The following is a 17,070-nucleotide window of genomic DNA, read 5'->3' as shown; positions in this document are numbered from 1 at the left end:
CTATTCTTGTAATTTTAATCAATGTAGCATGAATTTTATGTGAAAGAATTGCGAATCTTGTGAAGGAAGAATTAAATATAGTCTTTTGTTCTAAGACTATGTTGTAAGAAAGGGTTCAAGACTTCAAGGACTTGGAGGATGAATAAAAAATACTTAATCGATATAGATTAATATATAAAAATATAATAATATGTAAAATGTAATATTGTATCTCGTTAGAATCAATATTGTAAGTGTAATTAATAATTAAACGACATTTGAAATAATTATCTATATAAAATTTAATATTTCTGAAATTTTAAGTTTCAATATATTTTATATATTTTCATATTAAAATTAGAATTTTTTCAAAAATGGAATTGATCATTGTAAGTTGATTATGATTCAATTATTATGATAAATGAAGTAAGGAAACAATAAAAAAATATTTATTGAGAATAATGTAATAATGTAATGAATTTTTAATTTTACTTTTTTCTTTTTATGTTTGTGATAATCCTATATTATGAGATAATATTTTGCTTTATATTTATTTAATGCTCTGTTTATTAAATAAGAAATATTCTATAGAGTATTTTTCTTATCACTCTTATGAGGCTTATGCTTTTTATGATTAGAGGAGAAAAATCAATTTGAATTTTTTAAAATTGAAAAATGAAATAATTTATTTAAAGAATTAGAAGATAATTTTTAATGATAATTTTCGTTTTTTTTTCTACTTTATTTTATTCGTTAATATTTGTTAATCAGTTATTGTATAAATAGTTATAATTCAAAATAATTATTATAAATACACATAATGATTGGAAATATAAAATATATTTACCCAGATATAAATTAAAGTTTATCAGTTTATCATTTTTTTTTGGACTTAAAAATTTGATACGAATAAAACTTTGATATGAATATCTAAAAAGATCTATTTACGCTTGTTTCTTCCTTCTCTTCTATGGAATTTGAAGAACACATTCTTTATCTAAAAATTCTAAAAATTAAAGTGAGAAATGAAAACTTAAGAACTAATGGTTTCCAATTTATAAATCATTCACATGGAAAAATGGAAATTAACTAAAAATCCATTAATTTTTACTCAATAATATTATATGCATAATAACAAATTTATTTAAAACTAATATTTTATTTCGAAAAGAATATGTTATTTTTAATCTTTTACGAAAATATCATATATTGCTAAATATAAAAAATAAAAAATACATATATATATATATACAATATTCAATTTTTCTTTTTTCAATCTAATAAAATTTTCATAATATATAATTTTTTTACATTTTATCAATTATTAATTTATATATATACATTAGAATCTAATTTAATTTAATTGCAACTACGATGTCACGGTATTCGTCTATTAATTTTCCTTCATCCTTTCTCATACAAGAAGGTCGCAAGTTATTTGACAAAGAAGAAATTAACTCGAAAAATTGGAAAGCACTTACCTGAGAGATGCCCATCTAACAAACCAGATTGTGTAAATGGCATCGAAACAAGCAGTGGAACAAGGGGGGAGGGGGAATGTTCCCTTCATGGGTCGCGATTTTTCGGCGGTGATTTTGCCATCGTCGCAAGTGGAGCGTACCCTGTGCATCCTGTTCGTTCTGCGAACGAGCGCGGACAATGTAGCGGGGAGCCGTGACGCTCATTGTGCGTCCGATCGGATCGGTGCGATCGTTTCATGTAAATTTCATGCGCTCCACGCAACTCTCCCTTTGCAGCCCGAAAAGGACCCTCTGTCCAGCCCGATGGAACCACCGACCCGTGTCGGTGTAAAAAATGTCCGGGAATGAAGTTTGCTGCGGTTCGAGGATCCCCCGTCTGGCTTTTTGATGATTTAGTCGAATGGATAGATTAGGGATTTGTTTATACGGTGTTTTTCCGTGTGTTGTTTGATCTGTGCTTAATTTTCATAGCAAGCTCGTTTAAACTTCGCGCAAATATTATTAGTTAATTGTTTAAATGACGTAGAAACGGTACTTTTTATAGAGTTTGATCTAATTTTTTGATGATTTAGGATTAAGATATTTAATTATTTATATCACGAATTATTTAATTTTTATATAAAGGTTATTGTTTATGATTGTTTAAATGTCGAAGAATGACATTTTTTTATTCATTTTTATTCAGTGGTTAATTTTTTTATGAAAATTGTCGTAACTTTTATATGATGATTATTGATAAATTATTTAAATCCCCAAGGGAAAAATCTCCAAGGGAGAGATTGAAAATTTAATTCAATTTTTAAATTATTATGATGCCTATTTTTGTGGAAGAAGTAATTTTATCAATAATTTATTTAATCCAGTAATCTATATCATTAATATAATTTATGTACTTATATGGAACTCTTTATAAAAATCAAGTATTATTTCTAAGAATAGAACAATAAGAAGCACATTGCATTTCAAAAATTATTTCAATTCAATTGTAAAGAAGAGTTGTTCAATTAAATTATAGAATAATTTATGTGGAAAGAAAGAAAGCAGCTTAAGTAGGGATTAGCAATTAAAAAATGTTAAATTTTAAATTTAATTCTACTATCTGAAATAAAGCAAAAATTACAAATGTAAAACATAGGCATGACGTAGAAAAATTAATTTTTATTTTATTAACATTACTTTCCAATGTTATTCATTCATTTTATTATATTATATTTCTTCTTTAATTTTATATTATAAATACATTCATGTTTCAAAATGGACATTATAAAATATATGTATAATAAGTATATAACTTTGAATGTATAGTTATTGAAAATTTTTCATTAATATACCAAAAATTAATAAATAATCTAAAGTTAAAATTTTAGATTTTCCCATCTTTTCTCCTCTATCATCATCAATTCAAATTTCGAAATTACAACTAGAATTATTGTCCATTCGATATTTCGACGTAGTTTAAAAAATTTTAAAAATTATATCTTTTTTCTATCAAGCAAATAAACAAAATTTTGTTTATATACGATTAAGTTAATCGCGAGCCGCGAAAGTGCAACACTCACGCAACGACACCACAGCTTGGCAGCTCGAAACACTTGTGTCATCATCGTGAATGGCACGCTGAAACGCGGCTGAAAGTTTGTTGAACTCTGCTCGCGGTCCGCTTCCTCGCCCGCTCGTTTTCTGTTCGTGATAAAATCGCTTCCACATTGCGTTTCAACTTTCGAGACTTTGGTTCGCTCTGGCTCTGGTCATTGCCACTTTAGATGAACTTCCATTTCTTGAATTCTGTACATTTTGTCATGTTTTGCTGCTAGGATTGCAATCAGAGAATAAAGTTTATTCATTTTTTTTTTAAAAACGATGAATTTTGAATCAGTTTTTAATTTTGTGCAATGATATTCTATTATGTACGAAAAAATTATTCCTTATCTCCCTATACATTCTGATAAAAATGAATAATATCCAGATGTTTTAAAACTATATAAGTCCATTCTTTTTCTATAAAAAAGAAAAGTAAGATTTCTTACAAATTTTATATGATTATTATTTTAATGTAAAAAATATATTTTAATGCTTGAAATAATTTTTCTTTCTTCGTTTCAATATTTCTACAAAATTTAAAAAAGAATTTAGAAAAAGTGTTAGTTTTTAATAAAAAATTATACATATAATTACATTTATAAGATATAAATATAAAAATGCAAGTACAAATATATACAAATACGATAAGCCATAAAAATCTTTCGACAATATAATTCGATGTATAAACTTGATTTAAAATCATTTTTTCTCTTCTCTTTAAAGAACAAAGCGGCAAAGGCAAAAAAATTTATTTATAGGTTGTATCTCGAAGAAATTCTCTCCATTAACTCTTCCATGGTCACGGTTCGTGTTCTACCTTCCCTGAAGAGATCCCTGAATCACTTTGGGATACTGATCATCGCGCGTAAAACGCGGTTACGACGACACCTTTCGCGGTTTTACCGTGAATCGATAAAATCGGGCCGATATCCTACGTAGAAACGACGATGGTGGAGGAGAAAACACAAGTAACTAGGAGGACACGGGTGGGGGGCCCGACTAGGGGAAAAGCAGAAGGGAACAGAAAGCGGTTCCCTCGGCGCGGTTGCAATCACTTAACCCGCTTTTACGGTTAGTTTATTGCTCGAAGGAAACAAGAAAAGATCGGTTTTTTATTTTTCTTGGCGCGAAGATCGTCGGGGGATCGGCCAATGGCCACGGGGAAAAATTTTCGTGGAAATGATGGGACGATTGAGGGAAGGGAATAAGAGCGTGGTGGATGTTTTGTAAAGAGTAACGTCGTGATTTGAGGAAATTTTTTTGTTGGATATAAAATGAGAAACTATGAGTAATGGGAAATGTATTGTATTCCGCGTTCTATTACTGAAATTATTTGTATATATAGATATGTCGTTTTATCTTCTCTCATTTTAGATGGATTGAAGAAAGATTGATAGATGTTTTGAATAAAGTAACGTTATATAATTTGACGAAATTTCATGTTATAATTAGAAATATAATTTTTAATTTTTAAAATTCTATTATTGAATTCTGTTATTGAAATTTTATTATACGTAAAATATATATTCGTGTAGATTATAAAACATAAATTTTTTTTATGTATTGGAATTTAAAGAAAGACAAAGAATAGAATATTGTATTTCAAAGAACTAATTTGTAGATTTGAAAAAAGTTTGATGGATATTTCATGTAGAATAATATTGTAATATTTTACACTGAGAGTAATAAGAAATTTTTTGTTTGTTCAATTATTGAAATATTATTTAAAATTTAATATAAAATTTATTTCCATATAAATTATAAAGTTAATTCATTTTATGATGTCACAAAGAAAGAAATGTTTGGTATAAAGTGATATTATAATTTGGAGAAATTTTTTATTGAATATAGTGAAAACTGTGAAAAAAAATGAGGAATGTATAATATATTATGTATTTTATTATTGGTATTATTTATCTGGAGATATATCTTTTTCTTTTCTTCCTTTTTATTTACATGAAAGAAAATTTTGTATAAGATAAAATTTAATAAATATTAATTTGAAGAACTTTCATTAATTATTATGAATTTTTATTTTTCTTTTTTTATTAATTGAAAATTTATTTCTATGTATTATAATAATTTATAAAATTAATCCACATAGATTGAAATGAAAAAAAATACATGATGTTTCTGTTTTATAGAGAACATTAATAATATAATTTGAAAAATTTTTTATTTGCAAATAATAAGAATTTTAATAGTAAGAAATATATTATATTCTTGGTTATTGAAATGACTTATCTATGGATAAAAAAAATTTTTTTCTTTTCTTCTTCTTTTTATTAATTTTATGGATTGAAAAAAAGAGAAATTGCAATTTTGCAACAAAATGATATTTTAATTGAAATTATTTTCTTAATAAATAGAAAATATAATGCATATTTTATGATTTTTTTTCTTTTTCTTTTTATGCAAATTATTAATACGAATTGAAATGAAGTAAAATAAATGCTATTTTGAGAATATTTTTTTAGATATAAAGAAAAATTAAGTAATAGATATATATCACATGTATATCATACAATTGTAATACGTAAATAATTTAGATATATATATGAAATTAATTTTGAAATTATCTATGTATGGATAAATAAATAAAAAACATAAATCTATAAATAAATTTAGATAGATTTCCTTTTTGTATATTTGTATATTTTGTTAAGATTGAATATTTTAATATCGTAATTAGAAAAAATTTTTAATTAAAAATAACGAGAATTCAAATAATAAGGAATATAATGTATTATTGTTAACGTCGATTGGAGAGCGATTGCTAATTTTTGGTCAGATGTAATTTAATTAAAACGTTTCAGATAAAGGTGATTCACAATGAGTTTATTGTTCGTTATTATTACAGATATGTAATATTGCGGGATAAAATTTAATTGGAAAATTGCAAATGAAGGAACTTCAAATGATTTTACTCTCCGACGTTGTTACTGCTGCGTATTGTGGAATACAATTTAATTAGGAAATTATAAATAAAAGATCTGGTAATAATTATATCCTTTATCATTAATATAACTAAATATTGTTAAATATTGTAACGAAATAAAATTGATTTTTCAAAAATTAATATGCATTATCGATAAAATTGGAGTTAATAAATGATATCGTGAAATTTTTTAACTATTCATTTAATATTTCGAATGATTTTAAATAAGTAAATTAAATAAAAATGTTAATTATCGTACAAAAAACGTAAATACAAAATAAGTGAAAATAAAGTTAAATATCAAAATTAGAAAATTAATTAAATTTTTATATAATTTATTTAATTTTTATTCAATTATTTATAATATAAAATATTAATATAATTATTAAAAATAAATTGGATATTCTCATTAGATATTACGAATGAAGGAGAATTCATTACAAAATTCAACGAAACGATATTGAATTTCAAAAAAAAAAAAAAAAGAAAGAAAAGTGTCCGATTCTTTTTCTAATAGCCTATACAAGCGTGAAGATTGTTTTTTTTAAACACTATTACTCGAAGCATTTGTGATTTCCCAATTTCTTGGAAAAAGAATTATTCTCCAATGACTATTACAATATCTTCGTTCGTATTTCTTATAATTCTAAAATATTTTTCCGATGAAGCAATGACAAAAGAATTAAATAAAAGTTAATAATAAAAGAAGATTTTTACAGAAGAAAAAGATTTAAAACCATATATAATAATAAATTGAATTTGCATTTTAAATATTATTATTTTAAGCCATATTTTTAATAAATGAGGATTTTAAACATTTTATTGAAGATTTTAAGATTTTAAAAATTAAGATTTTATTATTTAAAAATTAATTTAATTCAAATTTATTAATTATATTAAAATTTTTAGAAAATGTCTTAAATTTTTTAAATCGAATATATATATAATAATACTTAATTTTATAGGATATTTTTAATAAAAAAAATTAATACTTATAGATACTTAAGAATTATTTTCAATATATTGAAATATATTGAAATTTCCATCCATTTGAAAACATTAATTTCAAGAGAGAGATTATAATAAAATTATTTAATTAATTACCTAAAATTATTTATTATTTTAAGAATTAAATAAAATATTATTTAAAATTAAATTATTTGTATCTCAAATGAAATAAAATTACTTTCTTTATATTATATGAAAAATAAAAATAATACATTATTTCAAATTGTTATTTATTATTTTCTTTCAAATAAAATTTGCCCAAAAATTATTAATATATAAAATGAACGAAAAAATATATATATATATAATACTTTGATTTTAACACAGATATTCAGATATAACCGTTAATAACCACAATATAACCAGAAAAATGATAATTCTATGTACAAAAATAAATCGGAAACATAGAATAAAAGTTTCACATATGTTGTTTCGCTTTAGTACGTGTGAATATGTAACATCATTATAAATCATAGCCATTGATCTGAAATCATTAAATATCTTCCAATTTCTTTCTGACAAATATAAAAAGTGTATATAAATATTAAAATGTTTTACATCGTGAAACACTTTTGAAAGATTCTAGAAACAAATACAAAAACAATTTAATTTTGCATTAAATAAAGTAAAACGAGAACAATTTTCTGATACTTTAATTTTCATTCTTGGACAGGTATTCTCTCGAATCTGATTCTTGACAAATTGAAAATATTTTTTATATAGAAAAAGATTAGAAAAAAATAAATATTAGGATTAAAGAGAAAAATGTATTATTTTATAAAATTTTTATTACTAATTTAATTCAATTTCATTTAATTGTAATTTTAATATCACTGTAGAGACAGTATTCGCAAAACGATTAATAAATAAATCTTCAACTTGTTTAAGATTCTGATATTTTTGTATATCAATTTTCTTAAAATTATTTATATTAGCCTAGTAGAATCTTAGATTCTCCAAAAATATATTAGTATTTTATAGACAGACGTCATTCTCAAAAGATTGCCCATGTAAATCTAACCATAACGCCACTAACATATGAATATATTGACTTTTTCTTTTACAAATGTTACTAATTTAAAGAAACTTAATTTAAATAAAAGATTAATTACATATTTATTTATCATTTTTATAAATATAATAAATAAAATAACAAATTTGTATTTCAATTATTATAATTCATAATTTTCCACCTGTAAAGTATTTAACACCGTGAATATGTGAATCTTCACATCTTCATACAGATGTCGCTAGTGTCACAATACTAATCGGCCACCGACCTAACTAACCTTCTTCCGGCCTCTTTTCCCAATGAAGATACGGAGAAAAGACGCGTGTTTGGTGGCTGTTTAAGCATGCAAATACCGGGCCAGCCATAAATTGGCCAAGATCCCGGATGCTCTTTGTCCGATTAACAGGCTGGAATCCCGGGTTGACAAAAAACACACCAACTACTACGGCGGCCCGTGTGTCGTCGTCGGATGCTGGCCATAAAACTCGTGTATCAGTTGATGTACACGACTATTATGCGATCTGGGCCGGCGCTTTATCCATGGCCCTCCTCGTAAGCCGCGGCAAAACACAACCGGGATGAATTCTGCGGTTCTGACTTGTAAAATCCCATCACCAGGTCCATTCCATGTATATTCCATTCCATGGTTTGAATTTGTATGTAATTAGGGATTTTCTCGATTTTTTTTCGGATGATCCATTTTTGGAAAGTGTTGATTTTATAAATAGATAGAAGGATCTAGATAACTTCTTCTTAAAATTTGGATGCTATGATTTTCTTTGTTAATGTTAAAAGAAAAAAAGAATTTTTTTAGAATTTTTTTAAACGTTTGAAACGATCGATTTGAATATATGTAATTTGAAAATTAAACAAATCTATAATTTCAAAAATTCGATTGCCAGGATTTTTATTAAAAATTTTAGAAAAAAAAGTCTTTTTTGATAATCGATTTTGGGAAAAAATGTACGAATTTTTATAAAAGTATTTTTTATCGAATTGACTATTATTTAAAATAAAACTATTACTATTTGAATAACATATTTAACGTTTAATAAATAATATACTAATAATTACTTCTAAAAAAAGAAGTAATAAAAAAAAAATAAGAAACCAAAATTTAACGTATTTCTTTTCTTCCCTCAATCTCGATCTCAAAAATGATTCTTTTCTTAGCTTTAAAATCCATCCGTTTCTAATAACAAAACAAAAAAAATATAAAATCGAAAATTATTAAAATACCTCTTATTTTCAAAGATCAACTATAAAGAAATACAACGAATAAAAATCCCCATCACTTCTCAATCTCGTTGAAACGTTTATTTATTTATTAACCAACACATCAACAATCCCAGCAATTAATTATCCCAAAAATGAAACAACCGAAAATCTTTTCCGCTCATTTCTCTTTTCGACTGGATTCGCAAAAATTCGCCATCACAGGATCCCATGGCTGACGGTTCAAGGGATGAATAATAAAGCGGCGGAGGAAATTCGAGGCACGCGGAACTCGCATCAGTTACGGGGGTTAAAAACGCTACGGGACAACGGTGGCCGCGAATTAAGAGGCCGGTGAAATCCGCCCCGAGATTTCTGGGTCGCGATTGCAACGCGCGCGGAATATCTTTCTTCTCTCCCGGGGAGAGGAAAACGGTGAAATTTCATCCGAGGAGAGGATGATTTTGCGACTTTTGTCTTTAACGTGAAGCATGCTCTTCCGCGAAAACGATGGTGTTCCTATGAAGGTGCGTGAAGGATACGAAGGATGAAGAGAGAGCGATGGACCCCAAGATCATTGTGAATTTCGTGCAAGGTCTAAAGTATATATGTATAGATATTGCCACGGGTTTGAATTGATAATTCGTTGCAACCATGGAAAGTGATATATAGTGGAATATTATATTATCTTGTGTTGATTTGTTGTTGAAAAATGCACAAAAATGGAATTAATTTTTTTTTTACAAGGATTAAAAGAGGAATAATTTATTAACCTTGAATCATAAAATGATTTTATTAATCATATTAAGAAATTTTGTGGTGATATTGGATTTTATGAATATAGAGGAATATAGACATTTTAATATAATGATGTTTCAACTTCATATTATTGACTTAAACTCGTCGTTCGAATCGATGCAAGTACCGCAACATGTTTCTGCGATCGTAAGCTGTTTAACGACTTATTATTAAAATAAAGTAGAATTTAAACTCGAGTCCATATTAATAAGAGAGACAAAAATTGCTGTATAAGAAAACTTTCAGATAGAATAATAAATTTTTTTGTATATATTTTTATTATTATTATTTACTATTATTTCATACTATATTATTCATAATATTTATACTCTATTTATTCAAACGAAAATTAACGAAATGTTAATATAATTAATCAGTTCGTTTCAATGTTTGAAAATTCTATATCGTTTTGATTGTATTGTATAATTTTTTTCTAACATAAATAATATAATAACTGTACAGGATTTTAATCTTTTTCTATTTTAAATCATCAAAACTTCTTTTAAATTTTTTAGCTATAAAGGAAAATTTTATTATTTAATTCATTTTTTCTTATTTAATTCAAATTTACTTTTACAAATTTTGTATTGATCGAGATCTTTCGAATTTTTATCCAAGTTTTCAATTTGTTTCAATTTAAAATTACTTAACTCTTCTATATTTTTACTTTTCTTTTCAAAAGTTTTATTTTTATTGTGTTACTTTATTAATTTTAAATTCTGACCGCGGCTGCTATTGCCATTCGTGATGACCAAATTAGAATATATTTCAAATACCTACGATTATATATACATATTGATCCCTAATAAATTGTCCTCTAATTTTTATATCCGTTGAAAACCATTCATGGAGTGGAAGTGCATCATTGTATATTTTCCTGAATTTCTATAAAAATAGCAATTACTATTTATTTATTAAGATATAATCAATTGAATTTTGTGTCAGATAAAGCGAGTTGAAAAAAGAACGTCTTCGTTACATCATCATCACATTGTTGTTTCTTATGTTGCTCCATCTGCACGAAATTAAATTGTTTACAACTTAATAAGTAAACCTTAATCGATATATCAATTTTTGAATTTGTTTTGGCCTTTATAATCCTTCAACGATATTTTTGTTATTCGGTTATTCCTGAATTCTCAGTTGAGATTAAAAAGCAAATCTCGATTTCTAAAGTCCTAACTTGGACCTGTTCAAATATGTAAATATCTTTGTAGGAATTGTAAAATTTTAAATATATATGATATAACCAGAATTATCAATGCTACAGTAATTTATATAAATTATTTTCAATATTTTTAAAAAACATTTATGTTAGTAAAAAGTAATTTTAAGTACATTGTTTACAAATACGATTTATGAGTTATTTATGAACTTCAAACGCATTTTTCCTTTCTTCTATTAGAATTCCGTTTACTGTTATCAGGAACAGTTTTGGAAGATTAAAGAAATTAATCCATGTTTTGCACCTGGCATCTCAATAACAATGCGTAAATATCATATATATTCTTAAATTTTATATTTACTTGTATATATTGTTGCAAGGATTAGGACAGTAATTTTCAAAGGATTAAGAAAATCGCTATTTTACCTGACCTATTCTAATAACAATAAACATGTTATAATCGGATCAAACTTAAATAAAACTGAAATCGTTACTTATATTTTCCCTAATTCGAATGACCTGCTCCCTACCTAAACAAGTAGGAGGGGGTATTTGCAGCAGAATTTGTATATATATAAGTTAGGGAAGAGACTGAAGAACTTAATTCGAAATTCCCATCATTCCAAGTCAGTCGTTCCTTCAAGAACTGAATCAAAAATCAGTATCATACGTTCAGTATCATAATCACAGTGAATAATCATGAACATCACACTACATGTGCAAACAAGAGTTTTGCCTCTAATTATTGTTAATAATGGTAGAAATGAAGATGCATATTTGGTGCGTGTTATTATAAACTCTTCGAATATCGAAATTCACTGTGTGTATTTTGTGCATGAAGTAAGTATACATACATATATCTTTTGATATTTAGTATTTCATGTTTAGTTTTATCGAAATAGTATTAAGTTTTATATTTTTTCGTTATTCTTTTGAAAATGCTAGTATTTACATTGTTACGTATGAGAAAGTTAATTTAATCGTAAATCGTTGATTAAATTTTTGTCGCATCTACATATCACATTAATTCCTATGTACCATATCAATTAATTTATTATCTAATCCACAGAGGATATCCTTGCTGTATGTTATTATATATAATTTGGAAAATGTGCGGGAGAAGGATTTTGAGACTGGACGATGTGCAGACGAGGTGTGATACTGCTATTTTTACATCCTCGTCAAATATAATTTGGAAATTGTATGGGAGAAGAATTTTCGGACTGGATCATATCATTAATAAAACATATAAGATTAATTATAATATTTTTACATCCGTCACTGCATTTCTTGTTTATTGTCTTCTTCTTGGAGAAATTGAATTTAAGTAAGTTTCATAATAATGTTGTTAACTTATATTAGAATAAATTCTATTAGGAAACTATTGAAATTATAAAATTGCCAAATTTTGATAGAAAAATCAATCCTTAAATTAATTTTGAAGAAATTCGATTCAAAGAAAGTAATACTTTGTGAAACGAAAGATTTCACGAGTTAATGTAGATCCAGGATGAATATTATTCTATATTTTTCTGAAGTTGTAGCAATTAATTCAAAAGTCAGTCAAAATTTAGCAATTTTTTTAATTTTAATGTCGATACGTATTGTACTAAAATTTACATGATTACAAAGTTTTTTTTTCTTATTAAAAATAAAAAGTTATCTATTAAAAAAGAAATTATTAAAAATCAAATTTTATAGTTTATAATTTATATTTATATACCTTATGTTTGATATTTTAATTTTCATTTAATATTTCAGGTTCTTCGAAAGAAGAGGATAATGATTGTTAATTATAACGTGATAATGGAAAATTGTAAATTTTCTAATGTTTTTAAAGAAGCAATGTAAAAAAAATAATTTTATTTCTTTTTTGTAAGATAAGCATATTATGTAAAATGTATTAAATAATTTAATACTTATATGTAAATAAATTGTAATATGTAAATTAATTTAGTTATATGTAAATAAATTTTTTTATATTTTTGCAAAAGAGAGTTTTTTTAATGCTATGTCCCTTTTTATATTCCCTTTTTTAAAGATAAATATTTTATTAATATTTGTCACGAAAGAAATTATATTTATTAATATATATATATATAGAGGAAACCATAACATCTGGGATCTATGATTTTCCTTTCATGAAATCTCAATACCTGAATTCTCAGTTGAGATTAAAAAGCAAATCTCGATTTCTAAAGTCCTAACTTGGAACTGTTCAAATATGTAAATATCTTTGTAGGAATTGTAAAATTTTAAATATATATGATATAACCAGAATTATCAATGCTACAGTAATTTATATAAATTATTTTTAATATTTTTAAAAAACATTTATGTTAGTAAAAAGTAATTTTAAGTACTTTCTTTACAAATACGATTTATGAGTTATTTATGAACTTCAAACGCATTTTTCTTTTCTTCTATTAGAATTCCGTTTACTGTTATCAGGAACAGTTTTGGAAGATTAAAGAAATTAATCCATGTTTTGCACCTGGCATCTTAATAACAATGCGTAAATATCGTAAATTTCGGATTATTTATCTATCTACCTGTCTGGTAGCAAGTACCATTATCTCTTCTCTTTGACAACATGAGCTTGACAATATGGCATTCTGGAGAACATCATTCTTAACTGTTCAATATTATTCTTAACTTATTTGTACATCAGGAATAGAATTTGATACATTTTGTCCTTATAGGAATGAGGATGTATTTTGATACTAGCTTCCTTATACCTCATTGGAATCCAAGTTCCAAATAATTTTTATATCTCTTGCCATATTATATATAAATATTTGGTTTATATTTTATACGTGTTATTGTAAAATTATATTTTTATAAACATATAAGCAATTATACACATATATTTTATATTTTGTTAATATTAATATAATTCATTTTTTAATTCTATTTTTAAAAATAAGAAATAATTGTTAGTATTTGAATATTTATATATGCGAAAATATTAATTTAATAGAAAAAAATAAATCGTTGATTAAATTTTTAATAAAATTTTTTAAATTGAACTTGATCTCTAATAATTAATATTAATAATTCTTTCATGATGTGTTCAAGTATTTTACTGCGCCTTTATTATTATGTTAGTATTTTATTCTGTGTAATTTGAAAGTTATGTGGAAAAATTTATTTGGACTGCATGATATCAAGATCAGAGCAATAATATTGTTATATTTTTGTATCCTTTTTTTTTTACATTCCTTATGGAAAGTCTTCTTGGAAAATTTCGATTCAAATGTCTGTGATAATTAATAATATGTATGAAATATTTGCAAAATATGGATAATATAATCTTTGAAATTGATAGAATTTTTTTTAAGTTATGAAGAAATTGTCAAGATATAAAATATATCAAATTTTTGAATGAAAAATGAATGAAAAATATAAAAATTTTATAACATTACATTTCGAAATATCAAAATATGATTTGAAAATTCAGTTTTTAATTAATTTTAACTAATTTAATTAAAAAATAGAAAAATCTGTAAAATCGAAAAAAATTGTGATATTTCGATCAAAATTAAGGAATTTTGAAAATTGGAGCCGAATTTGAAATTTTTGAGATATAGATTTAAGAAAAGTGAAATTAAAATTTTTAATCAACATATCGGATTTCTGAAAGAAACAAACTTAAAAGATAATTAAAATATAAAGATTTAGCAACAAAATATTTGATAAATAATAATGATTTTGAAATTTTATTGTAAATTTTATCGTAAATGCAATTAATTTATTGTTTACAGTTAAAAATAATTTTTTCAATTGTAAGAATTGAAAATAATACAATTGAAAAATAAAAATACAATCGAAAATAAAATTTGTTAATATTTTTCCGTCTCGCTTTATTTAACAAAATTTAATTACTTACAATTAAATTAATAGATCATAATCGAGATTTTTATATATCATTTGTGTTTGTTATAGACTTGTTTTAAAACAGATTTATACTTAATCAATTTGTCATAGATACTCTTCAATTCCTTTTAATTTATAATAATTCAAATTGCTTTCATTGTGTGATTTTTTTTAATTTTTAAATGAAAACAAATCACGGCTAGATTTTGAATTCTTCGAAATATTCGAATATCTTTACAGTATCAATTATCACGATATCAATGTAATCAATGTTACAACATAACATGTTACAACATATGAATAAATAATTTATATATGATATGAATAAATTAAAAATGTACGTTGCACTCGCAAGTGTAATTAAGCAAAGTTTATGTTGTAGACAGGATTTTTCTCTTATTTTTAAATTTTATATTTACTTGTATATTATTACAAGGGTTAAGACAGTAATTTTCAAAGAATTAAGAAAATCGCTATTTTACCTGATCTGTTCTAATAACAATAAACATGTTATAAAACTTAAATAAAGTTGAAATCGTTACTTATATTTTCCTAATTCGAATGACCTGCTCCCTACCTAAACAAGTAGGAGGGTATTTGCAGCAGAATTTGTATATATATAAGTTAGGAAGAGACTGAAGAACTTAATTCGAAATTCCCATCATTCCAAGTCAGTCGTTCCTTCAAGAACTGAATCAAAAATCAGTATCATACGTTCAGTATCATAATCACAGTGAATAATCATGAACATCACACTACATGTGCAAACAAGAGTTTTGCCTCTAATTATTGTTAATAATGGTAGAAATGAAGATGCATATTTGGTGCGTGTTATTATAAACTCTTCGAATATCGAAATTCACTGTGTGTATTTTGTGCATGAAGTAAGTATACATACATATATCTTTTGATATTTAGTATTTCATGTTTAGTTTTATCGAAATAGTATTAAGTTTTATATTTTTGTTATTCTTTTGAAAATGCTAGTATTTACATTGTTACGTATGAGAAAGTTAATTTAATCGTAAATCGTTGATTAAATTTTTGTCGCATCTACATATCACATTAATTCCTATGTACCATATCAATTAATTTATTATCTAATCCACAGAGGATATCCTTGCTGTATGTTATTATATATAATTTGGAAAATGTGCGGGAGAAGGATTTTGAGACTGGACGATGTGCAGACGAGGTGTGATACTGCTATTTTTACATCCTCGTCAAATATAATTTGGAAATTGTATGGGAGAAGAATTTTCGGACTGGATCATATCATTAATAAAACATATAAGATTAATTATAATATTTTTACATCCGTCACTGCATTTCTTGTTTATTGTCTTCTTCTTGGAGAAATTGAATTTAAGTAAGTTTCATAATAATGTTGTTAACTTATATTAGAATAAATTCTATTAGGAAACTATTGAAATTATAAAATTGCCAAATTTTGATAGAAAAATCAATCCTTAAATTAATTTTGAAGAAATTCGATTCAAAGAAAGTAATACTTTGTGAAACGAAAGATTTCACGAGTTAATGTAGATCCAGGATGAATATTATTCTATATTTTTTTCTGAAGTTGTAGCAATTAATTCAAAAGTCAGTCAAAATTTAGCAATTTTTTTAATTTTAATGTCGATACGTATTGTACTAAAATTTACATGATTACAAAGTTTTTTTTTCTTATTAAAAATAAAAAGTTATCTATTAAAAAGAAATTATTAAAAATCAAATTTTATAGTTTATAATTTATATTTATATACCTTATGTTTGATATTTTAATTTTCATTTAATATTTCAGGTTCTTCGAAAGAAGAGGATAATGATTGTTAATTATAACGTGATAATGGAAAATTGTAAATTTTCTAATGTTTTTAAAGAAGCAATGTAAAAAAAATAATTTTATTTCTTTTTGTAAGATAAGCATATTATGTAAAATGTATTAAATAATTTAATACTTATATGTAAATAAATTGTAATATGTAAATTAATTTAGTTATATGTAAATAAATTT

The 17,070-nt window shown here is 24.6% G+C and overlaps 1 protein-coding gene and 2 long non-coding RNA genes across 16 annotated transcripts in view; all 3 read left to right on the top strand.

Annotated features, from left to right (window-relative positions):
• LOC108000770 (max dimerization protein 1) overlaps positions 1–17,070 on the top strand; it is a 410,762-nt gene that overhangs the window by 124,861 nt on the left and 268,831 nt on the right. The window lies entirely within an intron of this gene.
• Positions 11,023–13,170, top strand: LOC133667356 (uncharacterized). Its single transcript, XR_009832774.1, has 3 exons — positions 11,023–12,017; positions 12,247–12,504; positions 12,939–13,170. It is a non-coding gene; the product is annotated as an uncharacterized LOC133667356 (long non-coding RNA).
• LOC133667439 (uncharacterized) lies at positions 15,688–16,981 on the top strand. The gene is made up of 3 exons (XR_009832958.1): positions 15,688–15,937; positions 16,165–16,422; positions 16,858–16,981. It is a non-coding gene; the product is annotated as an uncharacterized LOC133667439 (long non-coding RNA).

The sequence above is a fragment of the Apis cerana genome, linkage group LG15, assembly GCF_029169275.1.
Source record: "Apis cerana isolate GH-2021 linkage group LG15, AcerK_1.0, whole genome shotgun sequence".
Lineage (NCBI taxonomy): Eukaryota > Metazoa > Arthropoda > Insecta > Hymenoptera > Apidae > Apis > Apis cerana.
The sequence above is the reverse complement of the archived record's forward strand: the minus strand, read 5'-3'. Positions and strand labels throughout refer to the sequence as shown.